This window comes from Saimiri boliviensis, chromosome 1 (genome assembly GCF_048565385.1).
Source record: "Saimiri boliviensis isolate mSaiBol1 chromosome 1, mSaiBol1.pri, whole genome shotgun sequence".
Taxonomy (NCBI): Eukaryota; Metazoa; Chordata; class Mammalia; order Primates; family Cebidae; genus Saimiri; species Saimiri boliviensis.
In genome coordinates this window covers 219507693-219520253 of record NC_133449.1, presented here as the reverse complement: position 1 = coordinate 219520253, position 12561 = coordinate 219507693, and the positions used below count along the sequence as shown (strand labels likewise).

The 12561-nt window shown below is 32.7% G+C and overlaps 1 long non-coding RNA gene across 1 annotated transcript in view; it reads left to right on the top strand.

Moving 5' to 3' along the window:
- The first annotated feature begins 8237 nt into the window (after window positions 1–8237).
- Window positions 8238–12561, top strand: part of LOC141583464 (uncharacterized) — a 58519-nt gene continuing 54195 nt past the window's right edge. The window contains exons 1-2 of the long non-coding RNA XR_012516079.1: window positions 8238–8297; window positions 10450–10495. This is a non-coding gene — a long non-coding RNA (uncharacterized LOC141583464). The remainder of the gene's footprint in view (window positions 8298–10449; window positions 10496–12561) is intronic.

Sequence of the window (12561 nt, the reverse complement as noted above, 5' to 3'; positions counted from 1 at the left end):
AGATTTGCCTTACAAAAAATGCTAAATGGAGTTTTTAAAGTTGAGAAAAAAAAAAGGAACACTACATAGCAACATGAAAGCACACGAAAGTTCAAAATATTCTGCTATATATACCAGGTATATAGCCAAATTCAGAATATTCTGAGACTATAATGGCAATAAGTAACTTTTAATGCGAGCATAAAAGTTAAAAGATACAAGTACTAAAAATAGCTAAAGCAACAACAATTTATTAATAGACACACATTATAAAAAGATGTAAATTGTAACATCAGTAAAATAAAATGTTTGTGGGGGAAGTAAAAATGTAGATTTTTTTGTATACCATTGAAGTTGAGCTGTTTTCAGCTTAAAATAAACTGTTACAACTATAAGATGTTTTAGACAAACCTCATGTTAATAACAAAGAAAAATCTAATCGACTGATGAAAGATAAAGAAAAAATAAACCATAACACTACAAAAAAGACATCAAATCACAAAGAAAAACAGCAAGAGAAAAAAGAAACAAACTATAAAACATTCAGAAAACATGAAGAAAATCACAATAACAATTCCTTATTTATAAAAAAAAATCACTTCCATTACTTTATATGTGAATGGATTAAATTTTCCAATCAAAAGATACAGAGTGGTTAAGTGGGTTAAAAAAAAAAAAAAAAAAAAAAAAAAACCAACCTCACTATATGCTGCCTACAAGAGACTCACTTTAATTTTTAAACATACACATAGGCTAAAAATGGAGGAATGGAAAAACATGTTCCATGCAAATTGTAAACAAAAGAGCTAGGATGGCTATATTTATATCATAGAAAATGGATTTTAGGTCAAAACCTATCATAAGAGACCAAGAAAGTCATTATATAATTATATATATAAAAGGGATTAATTATATAAAAGGGATCAATTCATCAAGAAGATATAACTATTATAAAAACATATATATGCAATCACCATTGGAACACCTAACTATATAAAACAAATATTAATGGAACTAACAAAAGAAATAGATAGAAATACAATAAGTGCAGGAATTAAAAAATCCACTCACAGTATTGGATAGATCATCCAAACAGAAAGCCAATAAAAATAGAAACAGCAGACTTGAATAACACTATAGATCAAATGGATCTAATGGATATATGTGGAAAATCCAGCAAGAGCAGAATACATATTCTTCTTAAGTACACATGAAACATTCTACAAGATAGACGATATGTTAGGCCACAAAACAACCCTAACAAATTTAAGAAGATCGATATTGTATCAAGTATCTTTTCTGACTACAGTGGTATGAAACTAGAACTCAGTAACAAAAGGAATACCAGAAAATTCACAAATATGCACAAATTAAACATCACACTCCTGAACAACCAATGGGTCAAGATAGAAATCAAAAGGAAAATTTAAAAAATAATATTTAGACAAAACTGTAAATACAACATTCCAAAATTTATGGGATGCAGCAAAAGCAGTTTCAGAGGGAAGTTTACAGCAATAAACACCCACATTAGGAAAAAAGGAAGATCTCAAATAAACAACTTAAGTTTATGCCCAAGGAGCCTTGGAAAACTATAAACTAAGCCCAAAGGAAGTAAATAACAATGATTAGAAGAGAAATAAAAGAAATAGAGATTAGAAAAGTAAGATAAAAGACCAAAAAAAGAGATGTTTATTTTTTGAGAAGATAAACAAATTTGACAAATAATTAGCTAAATTAAGAAAAGAAGAAAGACTTAAAATTATAAATGAAAAAGACACATTGCAACTGATGCCATAGAAATACAAAGGACCGTGAAAATACTATAAACAATTATATGCCAACAAATCAGATAACCTAGAAGAAATGAATAAATTCCTAGAAACATAAAACCTACCAATTCTAAATTATGAAGAAAGAGAAAATCTTAACTGGCCAATAATGATTATGGAGATTGAATTAGTAATCAAAAACCTATCAATAAAGAAAAGCTCATCACCAGATGGTTTCATGGGTGAATTCTGTAAAATATTTTAAAAAGAATTAATTCAAATTATTCTCAAACTCTTCCAAGAAAATAAAGAGGAGGGAATATCTGCAAGCCTATTTTATGAGGCTGCCAGTATTTTCCTGATATCAAAACCAGACAAGGACACAGTAAGAAAAGTATAGGTCAATATCCCCAATGAACACAGAAGCAAAAATCCTCAGTAAAATACTAGCAAACCAAATTCAATAGCATATGTGATGATCAAGTGAGAATTTATCCATGGTTGTTCAAGGATGGTTGAACATACACAAATCAATAAATGTAATACACCACATTAACAGAATAAATAATAAAATTTACATGATTATCTCAATAGATGCAGAAAAAGCATTTGACAAAGTTGAACATCCTTTCATGATGAAAACTCAGCAAATTAAACATAGAAAGCATGCATCTCAACATAAAAAGGTCACACATGAAAAGCCCTCAGCCAACATCTTACTCAATTATGAAAGGCTGAGAAAATGGAAAGATATTTCATATTTACAGATTAGAAGTATTAGTGTTGTTAAAATGTTTATAATATTCAAAACAATCTACAGATTCAGAGAAATTCTATAGAAATCTCTATCAAAATTCAGTGGCATTTTCTGCAGAAATACAAAAAGCAATCCTAAAATTTATATGGAATCATGAAATACCATAGATAGCTTAAGCAATCTGGAGATAGAAGAACAAGTATGTGAAGGCATCACATTTCCTGATTTCAAAATATACTACAAAGCTATAGTAATAAAAACATTGTGGTACTGGCATAACACCAGACAGATAGACTTCATAGACTGGTAGACCCATAGAATAGAGAGTGAAGAAATAAACCAATCTGTATATGGTCAACTAATCTTTAACAAGGATGCCAAACATACACAATAGAGAAAAGATAAGCTCTTCAATAAATATTATTGGGAAAACTAGATATCCATAGGCCAAAAAATGTAATTGCACCTTCATATTACACCATATACAAAAATCAACCTGAATTAAGGACTTAGACATAAGCTCAAAAACTATAAAATTCATCAAAAAACATAGATGAAAAGGTCCTTGGCATTGGTCTTACAAACAATTTGTTGAATATGACCCTAATAGCACACAAAAGCAAAAATAAACAAATAGGATTACAACAAACTAAAAAGCTTCTCCACAAATAAGGAAGCAATCAACAAAATAAAAAGTCAGCCTATGAAATGGGAAGAAATATTTGTGAACCATTTATCTGATTAGGAGTTAATGTCCAAAATATATAAGAAACAACAGAAAAAGAAAAAAAAATCCAGTTTAAAAAAATGGGCAAGGGACCTAAATAGACATTTTTCCAAGTAAGACATACAAACATTCAAGTATATAAAAAATTCTCAACATCTCTAATCAGTAGAGAAGTGCATATTAAAACCACAGTGGGCTAGTACCTCACACCTGTTAGAATGGCTTCTATTAAAGACACAAAAGATAACAAGTTTTAGCAAGGATGTAGAGAAAAGGGAACCCTCGTATGCTGTTTAGGGGGAATGTAAGTTGGTACAGACGTTATGGAAAATAGCATGAAGGTTCCTCAAAAAAGTATAAATAGAACTATTACATGACCCAGCAGTCCCACTTCCAGTTATTTATCCTAAGGAATTAAAATCAGGACCTTAAAGACTTACCTGTACTCCTATGTTCACTGTAGCATTTTTCACAATAGCCAAGATATGAAAATAACCTAAATGCTCGTAGAGAGAAGAATAAATATAGAATTGTGGTATGCACACACACACTTTCTCGCTTTCTCTTTCTCTCGTTCTCTCTCACATACACACATGCACACACACACACACACACACACACACATATACACAAAATATTATCCATCCTTAACAAAGAATAAAATTCTGTCATTGACAAGAATATGGATGGACCTGGTAGAAATTATATCACGTGAAATAAGACAGACACAGAAAGGCAAATACTATATAATCTCATTTATATGTGGAATCTGAAATAGTCAAACTCGTAACAGCAGAGAGTAGAATGGTGGTTACCAGAGGCTGAGGAAAGAGGATAAAGGGAGATGTTGATCAAAGTGTACAAAGTTTGTTATGCAAAATCAATCAGCTCTAGATATCTAATATGCAGCATGGTGACTAAAGGTAATAATACTGTATTGCATACTGAAAATTTGCTAACTAGGTAGATCCTAAATGTTCTTATCCCCAAAATAAATAAACAACTATGTTAAATAATGAATACATTAATTAGGTTGATTGTGGTGATTATTTCACAATGTATATATAAGTACATCAAATCATTAAGTTAAATATATACAGTTTTTAAATATATAGAATATTTAAAGGCCCTGAAAATTAATGTTTATTAATATTTTCACTTCTGTACTCTTCACAAATTCTGCCTCACTTTACACAGAGACACAGACGGTTACTACACATACACACATCTTAAAGTACCAAGCAGTTACTCATTCCATCATTTTAGTACAAAAAGTACTTCCTGGGCACCTGTTGACTCTTTGCATGCCAACTGCCCAGTTGTGTCCATGTGATACCCATTAGTCAAGTTATCTTGGGGCAAACAGGCAGCCCAGGAGGGTTGGCAATTATAACCAGCAGTTACTAAAATGGTGTTGAAATTATTTAAAGCAGTCTTGATAAGATTTTTAAAATACCCTTTGAAACAATTTCACCTCTGGAATGGCTAAATTGAGGTGATCCTCACAGAAAAATTAAGTCACCAAGAATCATATGATAATAAGCCATGACAACACATAGCATCTTTATATCCATGATGTTAAGCTAATGGGAGAAGCACAAAAGTTTCAACTCTCTTACCACTGAGTCTGGAACTAATGAAAACTTAGGACAGAACAAATTAAGGAGTGAACAATTTAATACCATAATTAGTAGAAAGAAATATAAAAATTAGTAATCATTGAAGAAGTTATTACCATATGTTTAATGTATTAACTGTAGCTATTGAAACTATAATATATTATTTTGTCAGATTATATAAGGAGTGAGATTTTTCTAGACTGTAAGCTACTTCCTGAGAGGAAGATTAGGTTTTCAGGAAGCCTCATTATTTAGGCCGTATTTAACTATATTAGTTCTGTATTTTGGTTTGTGCATTGGCAGGTCTGATTCAATTGTAAAAATAGGTTTTTTAAGGTGAGATGCCAAATGAGGTGTCAGAAAACAATATTTAGTAACTGATAATTAGAGGTCACTAAATAAATCTGGAGCCTTTATACCTCCTACAATCTTGTCAGATTTTACGAGACAGACCTGGGAAAGTTAAGGTGACCCTCATAGATCTTAGAACATTCTCCCAGTCAAGATGCATACCCATGTCAAAGACATGCAGAATATCAGGTAAATTTCAGATTATTCCCAGGATATTAGTATGTACTAATGGGACAAATCCATTAATGACTCTAGAAAACCTTGAAGGAAACAAGAAATGCAGACCTATCTAAAATAGTCAGGACTTTTGTGACTTATTATGACTTAATACAGGGAATATTCTTTTTCATTTGTTCATTCATTTGTCACAAAATATTAAATATCCACATTGTAGCAGGCACTGATATATATTAAATATACAATGTGGACATTTAAGAAAATACTTAATATTTAACAAAATATTAAGTATCCACATTGCAGTAGGCACTGAGATATACTCCACTTACAAGGTTTATATTAGAGAAAAGACTAAATATAGATATGTAATTTTGTATGCACACACATAGATGAAACTAACTCAAAATTAAGTTAAATGCTGTGAAAGAAATTCAAAAGAGACTGAAGCTATTATGGGGGGTTGGAATCACCTTTACAAAGCCAGGAAAGACCTCTTTGAGGAAGGGACATTGGCACCAACTAAAACAAAAAAACAACCTTGAGAAGCTTAATGGGAAAAATATTCTAGGGAGAGGCTGCAGCATGTGTAGAAAAATCTCTTGGAGCAGAGTATAAATTTGGCATCTTCAAGAAACAGAAAAATTCTATCAGAGCTAGAACATTGGGGAGGAGGATAGATGTCATACAGGCACACCTCAATTTCCCTGGACTTACATAGCATGCAAAATTGGAATATAGAGCAATCAAAATTGTACATAGAGGTATCTACATGGATAAGCATTCAGAATCATGGTCTCACTAAGATTAATTTGTATAGCATAAAATTTATCTCTTTTGAGTATCAGCTTAATAATTTTTAATAAATACATATACAATTGTGCAACCAACACCCCCAATTTAAAACATTTTCATCATCCCAAAAAGTTGCCTCATGTTCTTTGCAATTGATTTCCACTCTGTTAATCAGCCCCAGGCAACCAGTGATCTGTGTTTTTTTCTTCATAGATTTACCTTTTCTAGAATCATCATGTATATTTAAACATACAATATGTAGTCTTGTGTCTGGCTTCTTTCACTTGGCATAATGTTTATGAGGTTACTCTGTTGTTTCCTGTATGCATAATTCGTGGCTTTTATTGCTGAATTTTATTCCATTGTATGGATATACCACATTCTCTTTATTCATTTACCAATTGATGGACATTTGTGTTGTTCCCAATTTTGAACTACTATACCTAATACTGCTATAAACATTGGTTGACAAATCTTTTTAGGAACATAAGTTTTAGTTAGCTACCTAGAAGTGAAATTATTTGGTTGGTTATATAGTAGCTCTATGATTAGCTTTTTAAGCAATTGGCGTATTATTTGAGTCATATGTTTTCAATTCCTTGCTCATAAATTGGTTTTGGAGGATAATAATAATTATAAGAGAGTCTGTTGGACTAATTAATGCAATCAGTAGAATTCCCATCTCTTTCTAACCTGACACCATAATATTACAAGAAACCTGGATATGAAAATAGCAGCTACCACCACTTACTTGGAAATAAAACATGAGAACAAAGTGGACAACTTGTAGAAGGCTTTTGAGGGCTTCACATAATTATTTTAATGAACCTCTCAGTTCATCACATTAATGCAGGGTCTGTTATAGAAAACATTTTTCTAATTCTTCAAACCAAAGTTTGTGCAATTCCAATCAGTGTGGAAATCTACCTTGTGATAACCAGAAATATTCCTCCACCATGAGGTCCAAAACGTAAGTTTTCCTTTTCTCCTAATGAGAACGATTTCCAAGACATTAACCTATTTCTCGGCTATCATCTACATCTGGACAATGGAATTTTCCTATAATAACTTCAGATCTCAGAAATTTAAAAGGTAAATGAAATGCTAAATTTTCCTACTAGTAGAGGGTGGCAAAACTGATGAAGACAATGTGCAATGACTTTCTATATGAGGCAGAAACATGCACAACGCATAAAGAAAAAGAAACTAAAAATATCTGATGTTGTTATAAAGGAAAGCAGAGCCAAAAGCAATTTGTCTGTGCTTCTTGCCCATCTGTGTGGCTCCTTCACTTAAACAGCCAATGCAGTCAAATCTGATTTGCTTTCCTGTTATAAAAGTTGTGGCTTAACTAGGAGCTATGCTGAAATGTCTAGATAAAGACATCTTTACATAAATACTGTATATATGTCTATATTTTACACATATGCTTTCTACATGTGATTTTTGTACACACACCCTGTCTTCCCATCTTCAGGTAATGTGTTAGCACATGAGACATATCTAAAGGGAAGCCTTTCTTCTAGAGCTGGGAGAATTGTTCCTTCTTCTAAACTTGACTATAACACTAGCAAAGCTACAGAGAAAGAGTTATTTCTCTGGTCTCATTTCAGAAAAGAAAGTTACCTTCATTGCACTCAAGACTGGAAGCAGTAAACTGAACACTCACTTATAAAAACACCCCTGGGTAGATAGGAGGTATATGTACTGTGGTCCTTGTCCATCAAATTGGGAGCTAAAAAACTAAGTAATTTGTTCAACATTATTAAGTTCTTCCCATGAGGAATTAAACACAACGTCCAGATAGCCTTTCCTTCAGACTAGTGTTCCAACCAGCTGACCACTCTAGCTATAAACATTTGCCCCGGCTGTATTTTCCCACTCCTGGATGATTGTCTGCCTGGCAATGAGACGACAGAAGCACTAAGCCAAAATATCCTTATGTGGGCATAGCTGCCTCTTCATGGCAGAGCCAATTTGGATTCCATCCATTGGCAGGGATGTCCCAGAAGCAGCCAATTTTAGTTCAGCCTCTTTAAAACTCTGGATTGTAAACAAACAGTAGGAGTTTCTTTCCACAGTGGAAGGAAGAATAATGAGAAGAAGGATGCAGAAGAGAGGGGGTAAGTGAGGCTAGCACCTAGTTTACCAGAGAAATTAGAAATGAAAAAATGAGCTGGAAACCTCCAGAGACTCTAACTGATAATGCCCCAGATCTTTCAGCTTTTAAAGACTATGAACTGCATGTAGCTCTTTCCTCCTTCTCTTCCATGCTTCTTTAAATTTCCATGTCATTGATTGGTCCTCTCCATAATTGTCTTGGTCTTTTCTTAATATTTGAAAAAGTAGGTCAAAATTGGACATTTCTGGTAGGTGGTTGCTGGTTTAGTAGTAAAGGGTAGTAGCTGTAATTGCCCAGTTTGAATAGTGTTCACGTTTTTAAGTTTCATAAACAAATCTTCATCAAATAAATGTTTTTAAAAAATTATTATTGATTAGATTCAACATAATTAAGGAAGGTCAAGTCATATCTCTTGCACAAATGAATGCCTTCTAGAATCAAGCACAACATCCATATGTATGTCTTGCATGACATACTGCTCTGCAATGTGATGGAATCAACACACCAAGGTGTTTGAAGTCAGGGGGCTAACCTAGAATCTAAAGTTCACATTAGTTACTAGTTAACTACAGGTACTAAAGCAATGTTCTTGAAGTCTCCATGTCTTGATTTCCTCTTAATGAAATGGGAGTCATAATAGTAATAATTTTATAGGGTTGGTGTAAAAATGACTGCCTGCACTCAATACAATAGCTATTATGATTATTGTTAACTATATGATGATTAATTTATTATATGCTATTGATAAAATGAATGTGAAATTGCTAGTAGCCAGCTCACAATCTTAGTATAACAAAAATTATTTCATTGGTTTAAGTGCAATATCAGTGGTCAATAATATCATATTTTCTTAAAATTTAATGCATTGAGCACTGTCAATTACAATGTAAAAAATGCGAGTAACCCAATTGGACTATCCATTAGCTGAGAAAATATAAAATGAAAAAACCACCTTGAATTTAGGATCACTTATGAATGTGGTTGTATATTATTGATAGAATTTATATGCATTTAGAAAAAAACATAGTATGTTTTATGTTTGATATATTTATTTAGATTACCAAAGAAAATGCTTAGCATACATATGGATTGATGGGCCCTATCCAATAACTTTCAACACTTGTCAAGGGCCCTTGGCACATGGGCTGAGGATCACTAATGTTGGTTAAGGTTACAATAGACAGGGCAGCCTTACACTTATAGATCTTCTTGCCAAGCGGAAATGCTAACCTGCTCTCTCCCAGGATTTTAGAAAAGAATTTGAAATATTTCACAAGATAAATGAAAATGGGATAAATACAAGGCCTTAAGGAAAATATGCTTCTGGTGCATTTATTAAGCACTTGGATCTGATGCATGACACCTGCTTAAAACTCAAAGATTATTACAGGCTTTGCCGAGGAAGAAAGAACAAGAATTATGACTGCACACAGGCTCATACTTCAGCAAGTCAATGTTTTTAAATCAATAAAAAACAATCCAATGATTGTGTTTGCTACAAAGGGAAAGCAATGTAAGATGGCATACAGTATTTCAAGCTGTTCAAATTACTGATGGCAGAGTGGCAAGATATATATCCATTAAAACCAAATAGTTGTTTCAAAGTATGTTGGCCAACAGAGATAAATAATGTTTCTCTGAAGCAAATATAATGTCTCTCCTCAGAATTTTCGACTGTATGATGGTTTTAGCCACTCATATCTCTTGATCATTTGGGGAATTTGCATTTTCTACCTTCATTCAGAAACTCTTGAGTTAGCTCAACAAAATTCATCTTCTACCTTAACAAAAAAGCATGCACATTAAGTATCAAAGTATGTGTGTTTCTGCAGTAGGCTCACTGATGGTCTTATTCCTATTCATAAATTTGTCATAGTGAATGAGTAGAGTATGAGTAAATAAAACGTGTTGAATGTAGAGGCTACTCTCACAAGAATTTTGCATCATCTGTGGGCCATGTTTAAGAGTATGTTTGTGAGGAAGAGGTAGATACAATTTCTCTTTTTTTCATGATTCTTCTCTTATCAGCATTATAATTAATAAACATAAAAGGTAAGATTGATACATATAGTATTAAATCACCATCCATTTGTCTTTAAAGATTTGCATTCTCCTAACCATTGAAAACAATTCTTTCTTCTTTATCTGTATAGAAAGTTGAAAGTAGCTGATTTGGGACCACAGAATATTGGCCAATCAGTAACATATACCAACTCTACATGTCCAAAACTAAACAAATTTGTTCTATATAAGGATTTTGTTGATACGAGTGATGATTTAAAAAATTAGCTCAGTGCTATTTCAAACTCCATCCCTCTCAACTGTAACCTAAACAAATTCTTACAACATATAGCCCAAAAAAGAGATATGTGAAATCTTTCACAACTGGAAAAAATTCCTCTTTCTAATCACTCCTATCATACTCCCCTCAAGAACTTCATCATAATAGTAAAGTCCAAATTTAGACTTCAATTTTCATCAAAAACCTGGAAAAATCCAAAACACACTTATAAATTAAGTTTGATAAAGATACTAAATACAGAATATTGATGTTTATTGGAGATGTGAATATAGCATGGCAGTTTTTAAACAAAATGTGAAATGTAAAAAATATATGATAAAGTGAATGATTGTCCTTAGCCTTTTATTATTATTATTATTATTGTTTTGTTTGTTTTTTGTTTTGTTTTGAAATGGGGTCTCTCACTGTCACCCAGGCTAGAATACAGTGTCAAAATCAGTGTTCACTAAAGCTTTGGCTTCCTTCACTCAGATATCTTCCTGCCTTAGCCTCCTGAGTAGCTGGGACAACAGGTACATGTCACCACACTTGACTAGTAAAAAAACATATTTTTTGTAGAGATTGGTTCTTTATAGGCTGGTCTTGAACTCCTGGGCTCAGGCAATCCTCATACCTCAGCCTGTCAAAATGCTGTTACTACAGAAGAGACTCACTGTGCATGGCTGATTCTTATTCTTTATGAGGAAAACCACATAGGATACTAAAGTTGTAAAAATGACCAATGTTTGTAGTGGACAATAGTATAAATATCTATGGGTCTTAGTAGACAAATGAATGGCTGGGAAGCAACATATTACAGGATGCCTTGAGGATATTGCACATTTGATTCCAGACCACAGCAATAAAGTAAATATAGCAATAAATTTGCTCCCAAACTCCTGTTCATCTTGATATTTTGACTTCCTCCCCTAAATTGTAAATGTGCTTAATAACATCTATAATAGTGAATCACCCCAGAATATATTTAAATCATTTTTCCCAGAGTCACATGTTATTTGGTTTTCCCATGAATAGAAAAGTTATGTTTACACTATACTGTAGTTTATTAATTTTAAGTGTGCAATAGAATTATATTTTTAAAAGTCCATAACTTAAAAATATCCTTTTCTTTAAAAATGCTAAGCTAATAATCATCTGAGCCTTTAGCAAGCTGTAAATTTTTACTTCCCTAGGCATTGATGGCTGATAACTAATCAGAATGGCAGTTACCTAACATTGTGGTGGCTGTGGCAATTTCTTAAAATAAGACTACAGTAAAGTTTATACCATCGATGGACTCTTTCTTTCCCAAAAGATTTTCTGTTACATGCAATGCTGTTTGATAGCATTTTACTCACAGAACTTCTTTTAAAATTGGAGTCAACCCTCTCAAACCCTGCCACCATTTTATCAACTATGTTTATGTAATGCTTTAAATCCATTGTTGTCATGTCAAAAGTGTTCACAATATTTTTATCAAGAGTAGATTGCATAACAAGAAACCATTTTCTTTGCTTATCTATAAGAAGCAATTCCTCATCTTTTTGAGTTTTGTCATGAGACTGCAACAATTCAGTCACGTCTTCAGGTTCCACTAATTCTAGTTCTCTTTCTATTTCCACCTCTTCTGCAGTTAATTCCTCTTCTGAAGTTGTGAATCCCTTGAAGTCATCCATGAGGGTTGCAATCAATGTCTTCCCAAACTCCTATTCATCTTGATATTTTGACTTCCTCCCCTAAATAGCAAATGTGCTTAATAACATCTATAGTAGTGAATCACTCTGGAATATTTTTGACTCACTTTTCCCAGATTCATCATAGGAATCAATGTCTCTGGCAGCTATGGCCTTATGAAAGGTATTTCTTAAATAATAACATTGAAAATTGGAATTACTCCTTGATCCATGGGCTGCAGAATAGATGTTGTATTCTCAAGTAGGAAAAAACCACTCATTTCATTGTACCTCTATCTTTACCTGAGCTT